General features: G+C 40.8%; 1 protein-coding gene and 1 long non-coding RNA gene across 4 annotated transcripts in view; one reads left to right on the top strand and one right to left on the bottom strand.

Annotated features, from left to right (window-relative positions):
* Window positions 1-293: 293 nt before the first annotated feature.
* On the bottom strand, window positions 294-19,303 carry LOC148150098 (uncharacterized). Its single transcript, XR_015756915.1, has 2 exons — window positions 19,166-19,303; window positions 294-1,007 (listed from the first exon to the last, which is right to left on the bottom strand). It is a non-coding gene; the product is annotated as an uncharacterized LOC148150098 (long non-coding RNA).
* The window catches only part of rad21b (RAD21 cohesin complex component b), a 52,521-nt gene continuing 50,902 nt past the window's right edge, over window positions 18,751-20,369 (top strand). Inside the window, exon 1 of one of the 3 annotated variants that reach the window (XM_087986048.1) lies at window positions 18,751-18,857. The gene's annotated coding sequence lies outside the window, so the exon portion shown is untranslated. Of the gene's footprint in view, window positions 18,858-19,335; window positions 19,454-19,694; window positions 19,865-20,369 lie in introns of those variants that run through there. The other 2 variants (XM_043688995.2, XM_087986047.1) reach the window with 2 other exon arrangements.

The raw sequence follows: 20,369 nt of genomic DNA, 5'->3' as shown, positions 1-20,369 counted from the left end.
AGGTCACAAAATTGGATAATGTTATTGAAATCTTGATGATTGCTGCAGCAAAAGACTGCGAATGACAGAGGAAATTTTGTACAAACACATTTATTGAGGGGCATTTACAATCAGAGGTTTTTAGAATGTTACTCTAGGAGGAATTCCAAGCTGGGTTCCAGCTCAGCCCACTGAGCTTCTTTGTTTTTTACTTTGGCATGGAAAATTCTAAAACATTCAAATTGTGTGAAGTATGTTGAATGCATGTTTTTGTGCATTATTATTCATTGTATGCACATAAGCAATGCAAGAGCTTGCTGTACCAAATGGCAATTAAAATTTATTGAATGCAGTAAATACTACAGATGGTGCTTATGAGCTGAAAGTGAACATACTTTTTCCTTTAAAACAGTGATCTCCAAATGTAGATCGCGATCTATTGGTCAATTGGAGAGTCTCTAACAGCTGAAATCACCACCAGCTGTTCTCTTGCCATGTGCACATCGGCCATTTTTCACTGCCTCACAGCTTGAACAGTGCAGGCTCTTCAAACTTGTTGCATCATGTTTCAGTCTGACCCAGATGCTGGGTAAAGTTTTATGGGGAAATACCACAAATGAACAATAACTTCATTTGGAACTGATGTGTGAAGTCAGTATACTACTGCACGAGAGATACAAGAGGCTATTCAGTCTTGTCAAGTCCATGCAGACTCTCAGCAAGAGCAGCTGAGCTAATCCTCCTCTGCCTGTTCTCTGTTGACCTGTAATTGTATTTCTTCACCTGGTAACCATATTGGATGAAGACTGATCCTGGGAATGCTGCTGTTTCCTCATACCAAATATCAGAGCAATGAAAGCTGACCAGATGCCCCGGAAACAAATCACAACCGCAGAAGTGATTACCCATGCCTTCACACCTGAAAGGTTCTGGATGTTCCAGGGGCCGATCTGCAGGATGACCAGGAGCAGAGTGACATCATAAACCAGAAGACTGAGCAATAATGATGAGCGATGAACCTGGAACACCTAAGAAAAAAGCCAAGAAAGTGAAACTTCCAAAGGGAATGGGAAAATTAATTTATGTACATAACTGTTAAAGCTAAGAGTCATAAGAGATGTACAGCATGAAAACAGACCCATTGGTCCAACCCGTCCAAGCCGACCAGATATCCCAACCCGATCTAGTTCCACCTGTCAGCACCCGGCCCAAATCCCTCCTAACCCCTCCTATTCATATACCCATCCAAATGCCTCTTAAATGTTGCAATTGTACCAGCCTCCACCATTTCCCCAGGCAGCTCATTCCATACAGGTACCACCCTCTGCAAGAAAATGTTGCCCCTTAGGTCTCTTTTATATCTTTCCCCTCTTAACCAAACGTATGCCCTCTAGTTCTGGACTCCCTGACCCCAGGGAAAAGACTTTGTCTATTTACCCTATCCATGCCCCTCATAATTTTGTAAACCCCTATAAGGTCACCCCTCAGTGTCCAACGATCCAGGAAAAGCAGCCTCAGCCTGTTCAGCTTCTCCCTATAGCTCAAATCCTCCAACCCTGGCAACATCCTTGTAAATCTTTTCTGAACCCTTTCAAATTTCACAACATTTTTCCGATAGGAAGGAGACCAAAATTGCACACAATATTCCAACAGTGGCCTAACCAATGTCCTGTACAGCCGCAACATGACCTCCCACCTCCTGTACTCAATACTCTGACCAATAAAGGAAAGCATACTAAACGCCTTCTTCACTATCCCATCTACCTGCGAGTCCACTTTCAAGGAGCTATGAACCTGCAGTCCAAGGTCTCTTTGTTCAGCAACATTCCCTAGGACCTTACCATCAAGTGTATACGTCCTGCTAAGATTTGCTTTCCAAAATGCAGCACCTCGCATTTATCTGAATGAAATTCCATCTGCCACTTCTCTGCCCATTGGCCCATTGGTCAAGATCCTGTTGTAATCTGAGGTAACCCTCTTCGCTGTCCACTACACCTCCAATTTTGGTATCATCTGCAAATTTACTAACTGTACCCCTTATGCTCGTATCCAAATAATTTATGTAAATGACAAAAAGTAGAGGACCCAGCACCGATCCTTGTGGCACTCCACTAGTCACAGGCCTCCAGTCTGAAAAACTACCCTTCACCACCACCCTTTGTCTTCTACCTTTGAACCACTTCTGTATCCAAATGGCTAGTTCTCCCTGTGTTCCTTGAGATCTAACCTTGCTAATCAATCTCCCATGGGGAACCATGTCAAACACATTACTGAAATCCAGATCGATCACATCTACCGCTCTGCCCTCAGCAATCCACTTTGTTACTTCCTCAAAAAACTCAATCAAGTTTGTTAGCCATGATTTCCCACGCACAAAACCATGTTGACTATCCCTAATCAGTCCTTGCCTTTCCAAATACATGTACATCCTGTCCCTCAGGATTCCCTCCAACAACTTGTCCATCACCGACATTAGGTTCACTGGTCATCTCAGATCGATCTCTTTCCTCACTATCTCCCTGGGTCCCACCCCCCCTACCTTACTAGTTTAAATTCTCCTGAGCAGCTCCAGCAAATTTCCCTGCCAGTATATTAGTCACCTTTCAATTTAGGTGCAATCCGTGCTTCTTGTACAGGTCACTTCTACCCCGAAAGAGGATCCAAAGATGTGAATCCATCTTCCATTGGCCCATATTTCTCTCAACTTTTCCTAGTCTTGTACCAATCCAGATGCCTTTTGGAGGCTGTAATTGTACCAGCCTCCAATGGCAGCTCATTCCATACGCTTACCACCCTTTGTGTGAAAAGGTTGCCCCATGGGTCCCTTTTATATCTTTCCCTTCATACCCTTAACTTGTGCCTTCTAATTCTGGACACCCCCAAGCCAGGGAAAATACTTGTCTATTTACCCTGTCCATGCCCCTTATATTATAAACCTCTATAAGGTCGCCCCTTATCATTTGATGCTCCAGGGAAAACAGCCCAGCCTATTCAGCCTCTCCCTCAAACCCTCAAATCCTTGTAAATCTTTTCTGAACTCTTTCAAGTTCCACAACATCCTTCCTATAGAGGAAGACCAGAATTGCCCACAATATTCTAAAAGTGGCCTGACCAATGTCGCAACATGACCTCCCAACTCTTATATTCAATGGTCTGACCAATAAAGGAAAATATACTAAATGCCTTCATCATTATCCTATCGACCAGAGACTCCACTTTCAAGGAACTATGAATATGCACTCCAAGGTCTCTTTGCTCAGCAACATTCCTTAGGACCTTACCGTTAAGTGTACAAGTCCTGCCCTGATTTGCCTTTCCAAAATGCAGTATCTAAATCAAACTCCCAACTACCTTCTATGTCATCAAAGCATATTGACATTTAGGGAAATTATAATGACATCACGCAAAAATGCACAGTAAAATTAAAGGAATAGAGTGCTTTGGACAAAAGGAAGTTGACAAGCTAAAGCCTGTTTTGAAAGCTCAGTGGTTACGTTTTCCAAACCAACAGCAAAAGGGAAGGCCTGCACCAAAATATCATTTTGTGTTCGTTATCATTTGGAAAAACATAAGAAATAATTCATAGATGTTGAAACAATTAAAGAAGCAATGTTGCCACTGACTCTTTATTCAAACATTAAGAACAAAGCAGAAATAATAACAGTAAACCAAAGCATGCACTTAGTGCTCCCACATTAGCGAGTAAAGTTAGGGACTTTTCTCATGTAATGTAACTATTAAGGTGTGAATTCGATCTTTGCAGGAACTTCTCTCGATTTAACCATCACAGATCAGCATGGAGGCTTCGTTCACTGTTGATAACATAGAGTTTGAGAAAAGATGTGAACAAGCGTTGCAGAGATCTTGCTCACATCGAATTCACACCTTAATAGTTACATTACATGAGAAAAGTCCCTAACTTTACTCGCTAATGTTTGCTGGTAGATTATACAGTGATAACTTAGATAAATAAAGGGGTAAACCAGGATCATTTCTGCAAAATGCAACAAAACCCGTATTTACGGCAACAAGGTAAGAGTGCACCATTCGTTTTGATGGAAACCAATTTCTTGATTGGAATGTTTTTGTCAAGCAGGTACTCTTGAATTTATTGTAGGAACCCCATCCATGTTATTTCTTTCAGAGAAAGATCCTCTTCATTATCTTAAATCAAGAAATGAACTTTGCAGTAAACTGACAGACCATATGTAGTTGCTTGACTTAAGGTCGCTTACAGGCATAGTGTTAAAACTGAACAAAATGAACTGCAGGGAAAGGATAGAGAATGTGACCAGTGCTGTGAAAGCTCTCAAATAAACAGAACACTGCAACACTAATCCAGTTACAATCTCGCGAAAATATTAAAGAAAAAGAATCAGAGAAAAATGGTAATTTGCAGAAAACCTCTGCGTGCACTTGAGAAAGTTAGCAGAAGAATTCAACAGGCAATTTCAGGAACTACATATGATGGAACAAAGCTTTATGTTGGTCTCAAGTTCATTGCTTCAAATAAACATTGGTGGGTTGGCTGCCAAATTCCAACAGATGCTTGATTTACAAAGCAGTTGAGTTGATAATTACTGTGCAAAGTATCAATGCATTGAAACGTCAAGATCAAGGGACAGTGATGTTTGGAGACTCCTAACCAGAGAAACCAACCCCTAACATCCTGTGGTTTTAAGGTAAAAGCTTACTTTTACTCCACATACCTCTGCGAGTTAATGTTCCCCAAAATAGAGATAATTAAATCAAATTGGATCCACCTCACAAATACCCATTTAGTTGGACTGTACTTAGAGTCATAGAGATGTACAGCATGGAAACAGACCCTTCAACACACTCTTCCATGCCGACCAGCTATCCAAATCTAATCTAGTCCCACTTGCCAGCACCCAGCCCATTTCCCTCCAAACCCTTCCTATTCATATACCCATCCAGATGCCTTTTAAATGTTGCAATTGTACTAGCCTCCACCACTTCCTCTGGCAGCCCATTCCACACACTCACCATCCTCTACGTGAAAAAGTTGCCCCTTCGGTCTCTTTTATATCTTTCCCCTCTCACCCTAAACTTATGCCCTCTAGTTCTGGACTCCCCCACCCCAGGGAAAAGATCTTCTCTATTTACCCTATCCACAACCCTCATGATTTTATAAACTTCTAAAAGGTCACCCCTCAGCAGATGACACCAAAATTGGAGGTGTAGTGGACAGCAAAGAAGGTTACGTCAGATTACAACGGGATCTTGATCAGATGAGCCAATGAGCTGAGGATTGGCAAATGGAGTTTAATTTAGATAAATGCGAGATGCTGCATTTTGGGAAAGCAAATCTTAGCAGGACTTATACACTGAAATGGTAAGGTCCTGGGGAGTGTTGCTGAACAAAAAGACCTTGGAGTGCAGGTTCTTAGCTCCTTGAAAGTAGAGTCACAGATAGATAAGATAGTGAAGAAGATGTTTGGTATACTTTCCTTTATTGGTTAGAGTATTGAGTACAAGAGTTGGGAGGTCATGTCGCGGCTGAACAGGACATTGGTTGGGCCACTTTTGGAATACTGCGTGCAATTCTGGTCTCCTTCCTATCGGAAGGATGTTGTGAAACTTGAAAGGGTTCAGAAAAGATTTACAAGGATGTTGCCAGGATGAGCAGAGATAGATTCTTGATCAATAGGGGAATCAAGAGTTACAGGGAAAGGGGAGGAAAACAGATGTGAGCCATGAACCGATTGAATAGTGGAGCAGTCCTCTGGCAGCAAGCTCGACACACTCACCACCATGTGTCCGAAAACATGCCTCACACATCTCTTTTAAACCCCCTTCCCACCAGCAGTCTCTACAGACAGATTTCAAGGCACTGGCAGATAACATGCAGTCATGAGTATTCCATAGATGTCAGTAGAGGACAAAATGAATAATTAAACACTTTGGCTTAGGTTTATATTGCATTAATTCTATATTTTCTTCAGAGTAGATCATAGTTTGCGTTTACATTCAAAAAGTGATCTTGTGCCTAAAAAAGATTGGAGACCATAGACCTAGGGGAACTATTAAAAGGGACAATCTGCTCTTAACATGTCTTTCACATTCACCCACCCCATTACCCTCCATTGGAGTAGAGCACAACCGCATTTAAGAGCCCTTTGTAAGGAAGAATAACTCACTATTTTACAAAGATAAGAGGATTCCAATGCCAAAATCTGAATGATTAACAAGAGAGATAACAATGAAAAGGTACACTTTTAATGATTCTGTTAAATGTCAGATGCAGCATTATCAAATGAGTTTTGCAGATTTTTTCCCCTAATTAGAAGTTTAATGTTTTGCTAAAAATTCTATTAAAAAATGTACTGACCTCAGACAAATTTTCTACTGTGGCTAAGATTTTACTTTACCTCAACGTGAAGTAAGGATTATAGTATGCAAAGTCCAGCTACAAAACAAAAAAGAATTCGGACCTCTTCTTTGTGTACCCTGATATCATTCCATACCAACATGCATTGTGGTAATACCACTGGATTAGCAATCAAGAGACAGAGACCCAATTATCTGGGGACAAGGCATGGCAGATAGAATATGGAACCTTGTAGCAAAGAAGCTGACCATGATGCCATTCTAAACTAATCTCATCTGCCCGCACATGGTTCATATCCCTCTATTCTCTGCCTGTTCATGTGTCTGTCTAAATGCCACTTAAACATTGCTGAGGTATCTGGTTTTGGCACCTCTCCTGGCAGTGCATACCAGGCACCTACAATCCTCTGTGTAAAAAAGGTTTTCCTCACACATCTCCCTTAAATCTTTCTCCTCTCACCTTAAACCTATGCCCCTTGTATTTGATATTTTCACTCCAGGAAAGAGACTCTGACTACCCACCCTATCCATGCCTCTCATAATTTTATATATTCATCGAGTCATAGAGGTGTACAGCATGGAAACAGACCCTTCAGTCCAATTCGTCCATGCTGACCAGATATCCTACCTAATCTAGTTCCATTTGCCAGCACTTAGCCCATATCCCTCTAAACCCTTCCTATTCATATACCCACACAGATGCCTTTTAAATACTGCAATTATACCAGCCTCCAGCATTTCCTCCAGTAGCTCATTCCATACACGCATGAAAAAGTTGCCCCTTTGGTCCCTTTTATATCTTTCCCCTCTCACCCGAAATCTATGCCCTCTAGTTCTGGACTTCCCCATCCCAGGGAAAAGACTTTGTCAATTTATTCTATGCATGCCCCTCATGATTTTATAAACCTCTATAAAGTCACTCCTCAGCCTTCAACGCTCCAGGGAAAACAGCCCAGCCTATTCAGCCTCTCCATATAGCTCAAATCCTCCCAACCCTAGCAACATCCTTGTAGATCTTTTCTGAACCCTATCAAGTTTCACAACATCCTTCTGCAACATGACCTCCAAACTCCTATACTCAATACTCTGAGCAAAAAGAATTGAATATGAATCTGCACCGCAAGGTCTCTTTGTTCAGCAAACCTCCCTCGAATCTAACCATTAAGTGTACAAGTCCTGCTCTGATTTGCTGCACGATAGTCCAAATCTGGCCTAACTGAAGTCTTATTCAGCTGCAACATGACTTACTAGCTTTTATACACAATGATGATGACATGCATACTGTACTTGTGTTGCCACTTCCACAGATTTATGGACTTGGCCCTCAGCATCTTTCTGTATATAAATGCTAAGGGTCAAGCCATTAACTGTATAATTACATCTTGCATTTGACCTCCCAAAATGCATCACCTCACACTTGTCCGGATTAAATTCCACCTGCTATTTTCCACCCAAATATCATTCCATTGTCAACTGTTGGAAAAACCTAACTCGCTCACTAATGTCCTGCAGAGAAGGAAATCTGCCATCCTCATCTGGGTCTGTCCTTCATGTAACTCCAAACCCACAGCAACTCTCAACTGTCCTCTGAAATGGTTGTGCAAGCCACTCCATTGTAATGGAGTGGTTCAAGACCAGTCAACATCACCTTCTCAAGGGTTATTGGGGTGGGCAATAAAATGATAGCCAGCCAGCTATTCCTACATCTCACGTGAATAAATAAAATCTTTCAAACTGTATCCGTCTTCACCATCCACAACTCCACTTATTTTCGTGTCATCTGCAAACTTACTAATCGTACCACCGACATATTCACCCAAATCATTTGTACATATTACAAACAACAGAGGCCACAGTATTGATCCTTGTGGAGCACCATTGGTCAGACTTCCAGTTATGAAAATGCCCCTCCACAACTCATAGAGACAAAGACAGAAAGTGATGAGAAAACTCAGCAGGTCTGGCAGCATTTGTGGAGAGAAATCAGAGTTAACATTTTGGGTCCAGTTGCCTTTCTTCATAACTTTTGCACAACTACCCTGTTTCCTCTGACCAAGCCAACTTTGTATCCAAGTTGGCAACTCACTATGGATACTCGGCAAGTTCATCTTCTGGACCAGCTTACCATGAGGGATCTTGTCAAATGCTTTAGTAATGTCCATGTAGACAACATCCACTGACCTATCCTTCATCATTTTTGTCACTTCCTCAGCAAACTCAATCATGTTTGTGAGACAAGGCTTCCCCAACAAAAGCCATGCTGACTATTCCTACTAAGTCCATGCTTTTCCAATTGTGAGTAAATCTTGTCTCTATGAAACTTCTCTAATAATTTCCTGACCACTGACAATAAGATGGTGTAAATTGAATAGAGTTTACAAAAAGGATAGCCTAAAGCTGAGCACATTACCACTGTCAAGTGTTGTTAAAAAAACATCTATCTGGTTCATGAATGTCCTTCAGGGAAAGAAATCTACTACCCTTACCTGGTCTGGCCTACACGTGACTACAAATCCGCAGCAATGTGGATGACTCCTAACTGCTCTCTGGGCAATTAGGGATGGGCAATAAATGCAGCCCAGCCGACAATAGCTATATCCATCAACTAAGAAAAAACTCCTGAAAATTTTGCAAAGCTTTGGTGCCTATTGGAAAATGGTACTAAGGACTATTACATGCAGACATTGGTGAAATTATCATCATCATGCTCAATGATTTGCAGCTGGGAGGGAGGCCATATTGACCTCCTGAATTTCAGCATTAGAAAAACCTTAGCCTCCTCTAAATTCCTACATTACTTGGTCTAATTCTGAAACACAAAAAGGTTTTTCTTGTGATTTCTTTGAGGTGAAGCTGACTATGTTCATCATTTGGGATGTTTGGTAAGATTCTGTTGCTTCCATAAGTGACTGTGATAATCAACCTCCACTAAGCTGGTTGCCGAGAAAAAGATAAGACAATCCAAAGGACTGAGGTTTATACAAGTTGCTGTTTCAGGATTTTGTTTCCTTATATTTTATCTCTGCCTGTGATGTGTGCTTACTGTTGAAGGAAACCATGCTGCTTTTTATAAATTGCTTGCACTGGGACACAAAGTTATAGAGTCATACAGCATGGAAACAGACCCTTCGGTCCAATCAGTCCATGCCACCTTAATCCAAAACTTTCCTAGTCCCACCTGCCTTTGCTTGGCCCATATCCCTCCAAAGATTTATTCATGTACCTGTAGAAATGTCTTTTAAACATTGTAACCGTATCCACATCCACAACTTCCTTTGGAAGTTCGTTCTACACATGAACCACTTTGTACAAAAAAATTACCCCTCATGTGTTTTTGAAATCTTTCTCCTCTCACCTTAAAAGTATGCCCCCTCGTCTTGAAATCCCGCACCCTGGGGAAAAGATACCTGCCATTCATCTAATCTATACCCCTCATGATTTGTAAACCTCTACGGTCCTATGGTCCAGTGAAAGAAGTCCTAGCCTACCAGCCTTTCCTTATAATACAAATCCTCCATTCCTAGCAATATTCTGGTGAATGTCTTTTGAACCCTCTCCAGATTAATAATATCCTTCCTATAACAGGGCAACCAGAAATGGACACAGAAGAGCCCTCACCAACATCCTGTACAACCTCAACATAACGTCCCAACTCCTATATTCAAAGGACTGAGCAATGAAGGTAAATGTGATAAATGCTTTCTTAAACACCTTACAAACTTCAAAGAACCAATAAATCACTGGTGTCCCAGCCATTAGTGAATCTCTTCCCACTTTTGGAGCAAGTGAATGGTTTCTCCCTGGTGTGAACTGACTGATTTTGAGTTGAGATGAAGGCCTGAACACAGTCATGCACCAACCAGCTATTTCCACCTCAGTGTTATCACCTGACTCCACTCTAGTCTCAGATTCTCTGTTGCTAAAACTCTTATCCATTCCTTTGTTACTTCTAAATATCTAAAACTCTGCTGCCCAAGTGCTCACTTTACTAAGACAAGTACCATCATTCCTGTGCTCGCTGACCTACAAAAGCTCCTATTTATAAACAAAAACATTTTAACATTCTCACTCTTGACTTAATTCCTGGCTGTGATCATCCCTACTTCCCCACATCACACAATCTTCAAGGCTTTGACACCTCATTTAGTTTAAGGCTCCATCAATGAGTTTATTCATTGCTTCACCATTGGTGGTTCAACTTAGTCTGCAATTCCCACCCTGAACCACTCAGGTCTGCTTTCCTCCTTTAAGATATTCCTGTAAACCTGCTTCTTTGGCAATGCTTTTGGTCATCTGACCTACTATTTCCATCTGTGGCCTCATGTCAAACGTTCTTATATAACATTTGCGTAATTAGAAACATGATTAAATACAAATTATTGTTGATTTGCATATATTTTGTCAATTAAAATACCTAAGTGAAGACTTCATGGTATCCTTATAGTTCCTCCCCTACCATGAGAACGTACCACATTCTAAATGTGGTTTTGTAAATGAATGTGACATATTCTCACTTAAGGCACAGCCCAATTCAGTTATGACGTCTCCAATGTGTTATGGGCACTGTCATGTCAGCTCAATGTAAGCACCTCAATGTCTGGTATATTTTATTCTGGCATTTAATCTTCAGAAGCTTAAGAAGGCAGTGAGTTTCTAGCTGTAACATCTGTACACAGTCCCACTCTCACATACATATAGCAGAATTGACTATTGCTTTAAGTGACATTCAGCTTGGTATACTAACTTTCTCCTGTTCATTCCCAGACTGATATTCAAAGCCTGCAGAAGACTATAATTACTTTGGCAATTCTTGCATGTCTATCATTGTCAGCTTGAGAAAGTATGATGCTGAGATAAATGAACTTACCCAGTGCTGAGAGATTCTGGTCACGGATAGAACCCTTGGTCATGAGACATGACTTTCCTAGAATAGACTTGTACATTTTTTCAGATTTTGTCAAGTTGATCCTACTGCTAAAGTTGTTGCATGTACTGGAGAACAGGCCCTTGCTACATGCATCTCTAACTCTTAATTGGCAGTTAGTGCACAATAATCACCAAACAGAAAAATGGAGAACATGTTAATGGATAAGTCAGTCTTTGTCTGGGGTCATCTCAGATTGAGGACTACCCTGAGAATGTGTATAGGTATGAGCAGGTTGGGAAAGAGTTAAGTTTTGAGTTTTGTGAAACAAGAGGTTCAGCTGAGCATGACTCAGATCAGAAAAAAACTTGCAGTTAACAATGGGGTGCTAGAGGCAAGGGTAATGGGTGAACAAGGTGGAAAAGCATTCATTATATAGAGCCACTTAACAATATTAGAAGCATTCAGTATGCAAGGTCAGATTAACAAGGTGAAAAGTATTCATTATGTAAAGCCAGTTAAGGTTATGAACATTCACTGTGTAACAGCAGATGGCTTAATCTTTACTATTGACACTCGTTGATTGTAATGGTCACCCAATTAATATGTATATTGCTTTATCTGGATGCTCCTCCCTGTAAAATGATTATATAATTCATCAAGAAACTGCTATTCCAGAGAAGACTGAGAACTCATATCTCTGTGCACATGGACAATTGTTCTTTCTCCCTCCAGGGTCTGGAATAAAGACAAAGGAGGTAAAACTATACAGTGTCTCTGAGCGTTTTGTTTCAATTAAGGCGGGAAATTAGGCGACAGTCCCAACAATACGGTTTGTGAATTTGATGCAAAGATTGCCATCACGGAAGGCATCAGATAGCACAACAGAGAAAAATATGCCATACAGGGTTGCTGCCAACACACAGTCCGGTTTAACCCAATTACGTGATTTGGAATTGGTCCGAAGACTCATCATTATCTATAACACAAGCAAACATGCTGAATTGGAACTGTCAAACAATTGTTATCAGCTTCATTACAACTGAAAAACATGGATCTGTTGCTCACTTTCCACATAATGAATGGCAAAATTAGTGCTGTTGCTACAGAAAGAGAAACCTATATACGTTTGTATAGACAATTTTATTAACCAAGGAAAAGTGACCTTCTGAATATACATTCCAATTTCTTTACATATTCAGAGCTGTATAGAAACAGTTCGAAATAATTGAGAACTATTTTTACATTTAAATAGATTACCAAAATGATGGGTAAAGACAAAGTATCGAACATTTGCAGTTAAATACATAAAGTGGTTATTATAGCGATATGTGATTCAATTATCTTATTCTAGGCTGGGATTAATAATAGGGTAAAGGGCAAAAACAGGACAGTTATTCCTCACGTCCATATAAGAGAATTTTCTTGCTCAGCATATTCCCAGAAATATGACGGTAATCATCGCACAACTCAATTCTTTGCAATCAAGTAGGTGAACTGGAGGATATTTCAGTAGGGCAGCATTTGGTAAAACCATCATATCATCAGATTTGGAACAATAATGCAAGGCACAATCAAATGTAAAAGTATTACATTATTTCAATGGCTTGAGAAGGTATGAGGCATTGAGAGCAGCATGAAGCTTTCCAGATAAAGTAGTAGTTATCAAGGGTGATACTATGCAGCGAGCAGCAGATACACCAATCTCAATGATACTTATGAGTAAATACTTGTTTTTTTAAAGGAATTATTAAAATATGTTTTATATGCAACACTGTCGTATTGTACCATAATTTAGAAAAGGAAAGGTGTATGATGACTAATCTATTTGAAAAGATTCAAACAAAATTGTTTGCAAATCACTGTATGAGACAAATTGAGAATTGCAAATATTACACCCTTGTTCAGAAAATCTAACTTACCCACCTAATGTGGATAGTAAGGAGATTTCAATCCATGATAAAATTAATTATGACTCAGAGAAAGTACAGACTAACAAATGAACATCAGCATATGTTTGACAAAGGCAAGTTGTTTGATACGTTATTTGATGAAGCAATGAAGAGGTGGAATGTGGAAAGTGTAATATGTATATCAATTTCTAAAAGACATTTTTGAAAGTACAAGACTTTTAAGAAAAACTAAAATCCATGGGATTAAAGGGCAGTATAAGAACCAGGAGCAGGGGTAGGCCATCTGGCACTTCCAGCCTGCTCTGCCATTTATAAGATCATATTGATCTTTTCATGGCCTCAGCTCCACTTACCTACCCTCTCACCATAACCCTTAATTCCTTTACTATTCAAATAAATTATCTTAGCTTTAAAAACATTCAATGAGCAAGCCTCAACTACTTCACGGGGCAGGAAATTCCTCAAATTCATACCCCTTTTGATGAAGAGGTTCCTCCTCAATTCAGTCCTAAATCTGCTCCCCCTAATTTTGAGACTATGCCCTCTTGTTCTAGTTTCACTGACCGATGGAAACAATGTCGCTGCTTCTATCTTATCTATTCGCTTCATGATTGCACATTTCTACAAAATCTCCCCTCATTCTTCTAAATTCCAATGAATATAATCCCACTCTTCTCAGTCTCTCGTCATTAGTCAACCCCCTCAAATCCAGAATGAACCTAGTGGATCTCCTCTGCACTCCCTCCAGTGCCAGTACATCCTTTCTCAAGTAAGAAAACCAAAATTGCACGCAATAGTCCAGGTGTGGCCTCACCAACAACCTATACAGCTGCAAAATTACTGCCTGCTTTTAAACTCAATGCCTCTCGCAATGAAGGACAAAATTCCATTTGCCTTCTTAATTACCTGTTGCACCTCCAAACCAACCTTCTGCGTTTTATGCACAAGGACACTCACATCCCTCTACACAGCAGCATGCTGCAATTTTTTTACCATTCAACAATGAACTTTTTTACTATTATTCCCACCACAATGGACAACCTCACATTTATCAGATTTGTACTCCATCTACCAGACCTTGGCTCACTCACTTAATCTATCTATATTCCTTTGCAAACTTTCAAAGACCTCTGCAACTTTGCTTTACTGTATTTCTTTGCGTCATCCGCAAACTTTAACACACTACACGTGGTTCCAAACTCCAAATCACCTCTGTAAATTGTAAACAATTGTAGTCCCAACACTGATCCCTGAGGCACACCATTAGTCACTGATCACCAACCGAAAAGCACTCAGATATCCCCACTCTTTGCTTCCTGTTAACTAACCAATCCTCTATTCACGCTAATACATTGCCCGTAACGCTGTGTTCTTTTATCTTATGCTTCAGCCATTTGTGCGGTACCTTGTCGAATGCTTTCTGGAAATCCAGATAGACCACATCTACTAGGTCCCTGTTGAAAAATGTGTTGCTGGAAAAGCGCAGCAGGTCAGGCAGATTCCTGAAGAAGGGCTTATGCCCGAAACATCGATTCTCCTGCTCCTTGGATGCTGCCTGTCCTGCTGCGCTTTTCCAGCAACACATTTTTCAGCTCTGATCTCCAGCATCTGCAGTGCTCACTTTCTCCTAGGTCCCTGTTGTCCACTGTGCTCAAAACGTCTTCACAGAATTCCAGTAACTTAGTTAAACATGACCTGCCTTCCATGAACTCATATTGCATCTGCCCAATGGGACAATTTCTAGCTAGATGTCTTGCTCGTTCTTCCTTATTGACGAATTGAAGCATTTTCCTCACTACAGAAGTTAAGCTTATAATTCCCCATCTTTTGTACACCTTTTTAAAAAACAATGGCATCACATTTGCTATTTTCCAAACTGCTGGAACTGCCCCAGCATCCAGTGAAATTTTGGAAAATAACCACGAGCGCATTTGCTATTTCTTCCATCATCTCTTTTACTACCCTCGGATACATACCATCAGGGCCAAGAGACTTGTCCACCTTTAGCTCTATTAACTTGCCCATCACTACCACTTACATAATAATAATTGTTTTTAGGACCTCACCTACTGTATCATGTCCTCACCTGTGAAGACCGACACAAAATACCAGAACAATGCCTTGGGTATTTCCTCATTTCCCATCCCCCTTCTCGTCCTCTCAAGGACCAATGCTTAAGGTGGCACAGTGGTGAGTATTACTGCCTCACAGTGCCAAGGACTCAGGTTTGAGTCCAGCCTCACGTAACTGTGTGGAGTTTGCACACTCTCCCAGTGTCTGCCAGGTTTCCTCCAGGTGCCCCAGTTTCCTCCCACAATACAAAGATGTGCGAGTTAGGTGAATTGGCCATGCTAAATTGCCCATATAATCAAGGATGTGTAGGTTAGGTGCATTAGTCAGGGGTAAAATGTAGAGTAATGGGGTAGGGGAATGGGTTGGTGTGGACTTGTCGGGCTGAAGGACCTGTTTTCATATTGTCGGGATTCTATTCTATACTTACCTTAGCAACTCTTTTTCATTTTATGTTTGTAGAAACTTATGTTATCTGTCTTTACATTCTGAGCTGTTTAGATGTATATAGAGTCAAGAGATGTACATCACAGAAATAGACCCATTGGTCCAACTTGTCCATGCCGACCAGATGCCCTAAATTAATCTAGTCCCATTTGGCCCATATCCTTCTAAACCTTTCCTTATTTGTATATACATCCATTGTCTTTTAAATGCAATCGTACCAGCCTCCACCACTTCCTCTGGCAGCTCATTCCATACACACACCATCCTTTGCATGAAAAAGCTGCCCCTTAGGTTTCTTTTAAATCTTGCCCTTCTCACCCTAAACCTATGCCCCTAGTTCTGGACTCCCCCAGCCCAGGTAAAAGACAGTCTATTACCCTATCCATGTCCCTCATGGTTTTATAGATGTTTATAAGGTCACTCCTCAGCCTCTGACACTCTGCCAAAAATGTTTACATGCACTGTAAACTCAAATCTATTGCAAATATTTTGATGGATAAATCGGTCCTCAGACTACACAACAGATTTAATTAAATGAGCAACATTAAATGCTTAACATAAAAATCATAACTTTTCAAAGCATCTCAAGATCCATTCTTCATCCATTCACTTAGTACCTATACACTCAATTTTTCTAACGCACTCCTGGCTGCCCCCCACATTCTACACACTGCAAATTTTAAACCACCTGAAATTCTGCTGTGTCCTTAAATTTGACATCAAGTCCTGCCACCTTACATTTGATGACCTGCATAAGCTCAACTGAAAAAATTCTCCTCATGTTCAATTCATCCACGGCCTCACCCCCTTCCGTTTCATTAAACTCTTCCGACTCCGCAACCCTGCAAGGTTTCTGCACTCCTCTAATCCTGGCCTCTTCCTAATCCCAATTGACTTTGCTCCAGCATTGGCGGACATGTATAGTGTTACGCCTCATTCGTAAACTGCAGAATTTCTCTCTCCCTTTCCTTCTTAAAAAAAATACATGCTTTAAAATCCACCTCATTAGTCAAAGTTTTCGTCAACTATCCTAATGCCCCTGAATGTGGCGCGGTGTCAAATTTTGCTTTATAATCCTATTATGAAAAATCTTTATTAGGGCACATTGAATGCACCTTTAAGTGTTTCTTCTTTGTTTTAAGCGTTTGCAATTTCTTTGCCTTTTACTTGTAATTACCTAAGTGTGGAGCGAGGAGGCTTATAGAAAAGCACGGCCTAAGTTGTCCCATATTACTTGAAGCAAATATAAACCGCATTAAGCCCTAGCGACAACTTTACTCTCATACAGTATTTTAGAGTTCTTTATGGCTTTTTTTTGTGGCTGTTAACCTTTAAAGTTTTTCCAATCTTCTAGTTTCCCACTGGTCTTTGCCAGTTTGTATGCATTAGCTTTCAATTTGATAGAGTTTAGATCAGAGTGGTGCTGGAAAAGCACAGCAGGTCAAGCAGCATCCGAGGAGCAGGAAAATCAACATTTCGGGCAAAAGCCCTTCATCAAGACAGCCTCCCTTATTTCCTTGGACATCTATGGCTGATTACCCCTTTTCCTCCAGTCCTTCCTTTTCACTGGTATATACTGTTGTTGAGCAGTATAAAAAATTGCTTTGAAAGTTCTTCACAGTTCCTCAACTGTCGCACCGTAAAGTCTTTGCTTCCAGTCTGCTTTAGCCAACTCCTCCCTCATCCTATTGTGGTCTCCTTTGTTTAAGCACAGAGCCCTGGTATTGGATTTTATCTTCTTATTTTCTATCTGATTCTAACTTCAACCATACTGTGATTGCTCCTTTCAAGAGGATTCCTAACTATGAGATAATTAATTATTCCTGTCTCATTACATTGGACCAGATCTCGGACAGCTTGCTCCCTTATCTGTTCCATTACATACTGTTCAAGAAAATTATTGCGGATACATTCAATGAACTTCTCCTCAAGGCTGTCTTGATTGACCTGGTTCAACCAATCAACATGTAAATTAAAATCCTCCATAATAATTGCCGTACCCTGATGAAGGGCTGTACCTGAAACACTGACTTCTCCACTTCCTGATGCTGCCTGGCTTGCTGTGTTCTTCCAGCCTCCTGATTGCATATTATTTTTACAGGCATTAGTTATGTGTTTGATTATTGCTTTCCCCAGAGTGATGTTATAATTTGATGGCTTATAGACTACATCTACCAGTGACTTTTTCTTCTTAGAATTTATAATTTCCACCCAAATGGATTCAACCTTATTCTTCATAGAACCTATTTCACCTCTAATTACTGCCATGATGTCATACTTACATATCAGAGGTACATCACCTCTCTTACATTCCTATCTGTCTTTTGGAATAGTCAAAAACCCATGGATATATAATTCCCAGTCAGACCATCCGACAGCCATGTCTCCGTAATAGCTACTAAATCATACTCATTCAGTATGATTTGTGCTGTTAACTCATTTCCCTTGTTTTGAATGCAACATTTGGATAAAGTTACATGAATGTAAAACCAGCGAATGAACAGAAAGCATCATTGAACAGTTTACAGATCTGAGAGAAACATACAGTGTTTCCCAGTAATTGTTAGGACTTGGGTATATAGAGAATTTCAAAATTTTCAGATGACATCAAACAATAGCCGATGACAATATCCAGGATTACACTTTTGGACTAGTGATGTGAGGATATATGGCAAATGAAATTTAACAGAACAGTAAAGTACAGTATGTTAAAAAGAATCAGTATAGGCTGTATTTACAACTAAGGTGTAGTGCAGAATCCTGGAAATTTTTGATTGAATGATTGATAAATTGGTTTATTGTCACATGGACCGAGTACAGTGAAAATCTTTGTTTACTACTAGTATTGGCAGATCATAGTAAGCAAGGATGTAGAGGTCAAAAAGATTTAGAGGCATGCAGGTAACATTGCACAGGGCGTGCACTAGGTGAGATCGACGTTCACAAGATAAGCATTATTTTAGGTTAGAAGGTCAATTCATCAGTCCAATACACAACATTTTCAAAGTACAGAGGAAGTATGGAACACTACCACGTGTTCAGTTCAGTAATAAGGCTGACAAAGACCGACGACGTTAAGACCGGATTTGATAGAGGTGTTCAAAATCAAGATCGTTTTGATAAATAAACCGTTTCCAGTGGTCGAAGGATCGGTAAATCCACAGATTGGCAAACGTGACATGAAAACTGTTACAGTGACTCGTAACTTGAAATGCACTACCTGAAAAAATGATGTTAGTAAATTCAGTAGTTTTTTTTCCCCCCAAGAAAGACAGGCTAAATACGCAAAAGAGCAAAATATAGTCGTAAAGCGTTGAGGAACGAATTAGTGAGTTATTTCACAGCCGCCACAGGCCTATTGGGCCTCTTGTGCGTTGATCTCTGAAATAGGAAATAATATTCGGACTGACAACGCAGCGATAAGGCATGAGATAGACAAATAAAACAAAACAATGTAACTTGTACCGTCATTTTTGGAAATGGGAAGAAGCGTAGTTGTGGTACAGATACTTTAACCAAAAAAAAGACAATTATCACTCACTGGTTAAATAATGTGGAACATGAAGTTCTCTTGAAAAAGCGCTGATTTCTCTCTCTCTCTCTCTCTGCTCGGCTTTGCTCTGCTCTGCTCTGTTTACACGGCCCTCGTACGGCTTACCCCCCCTCCGTGTCGGTTGGACGGTAAACATCCGGTACGTTTGAATACTTTTGGGCGGGAAGCGGCTGCGGCGGCCGCCATCTTGTTTACTCGGGCAGTGTTTGTGTGTGAAGCTGGGGGTTGCTGGAGAGGGATACCGGTCTAACCGCGGAAGCAGAGCTGCAGTGGACCGTAAGTTAAAAGCGCAAATACGCGGCTGTACGTGTTAATAGTTTTTTTAATATATTAGCCGGCTCCCGATCCCTGCTGCGTGACTCACTTTATTTATAGTCGGCGCGGTGGATGCGCACGTCAGCGTTTGAAGAAGGAGTGAGGCCCCGGGCCCACCGTGGTTCTGTCTCTCTCTAATGTGTGCGGTGTTGGGGAATCGCCTCCCTTGGTCAGGGGCATGGGATGGGGGCGGTAAGAAAAATCCCTGGAGACCTTAGCGAAAAAACCGTGGGTTAAAATGGCGACAGGAGAACGGAGTGTAGGAGAAGAGGCCTACCCCCGACCTCGAGTGACCAACTCCGCCGTCGCTGCCCGCCTGGGATGCGGGTGCAACACGAAGGAAATTGCAAAGAGTCCCGAGGCCCTTGTCAGGTCGTTTCGGTCATCGATTTAATGGATAATTCTGTTGCATTCCACGCGTGACGGATCTGTTTTTCTGTGCTACGCACATAGTTTATAGTTAATGCCCATACTTTGGTTTTAATTGTATGTTTATTCAGTAACTGCGATTGTTTCAATCCCGTGCCTAACGCATCCCTTCCCTCTCCCCAATATATTACGTGTGGGGCCTTTTATGTATTCTTTCAGTAATTGCAGTTTTGACATCTCACCCACTGCCTTGCAGAAATTCTCCAAGACACCGATATGCTTTATGTTTATCGCGCACTTTAATCTCGGTCGGTTCTCTGAGCTCATACTTAGAGATCGTCTTGTTTCTAGTAATAACAGAGACTGACTTGGTCTCGCGATGCGATCACAAGTCTTTTGTCCATTTTAAACGACACATCTGTTTAAAAACCTCGTCTTTATTGTATTGTGTGACAACTTATTGAAAACATTGCATTTAACTTGTAAAGGTTTTGATTGGTCTTTGTTA

This window comes from Chiloscyllium plagiosum, unplaced genomic scaffold (genome assembly GCF_037043375.1).
Source record: "Chiloscyllium plagiosum isolate Xiang-an unplaced genomic scaffold, Cpla_swu_hap1 HiC_scaffold_4, whole genome shotgun sequence".
NCBI classification, from domain to species: domain Eukaryota; kingdom Metazoa; phylum Chordata; class Chondrichthyes; order Orectolobiformes; family Hemiscylliidae; genus Chiloscyllium; species Chiloscyllium plagiosum.
Note: the sequence above shows the minus strand (reverse complement) of the source record. Positions and strands in the feature narration are given on the sequence as shown.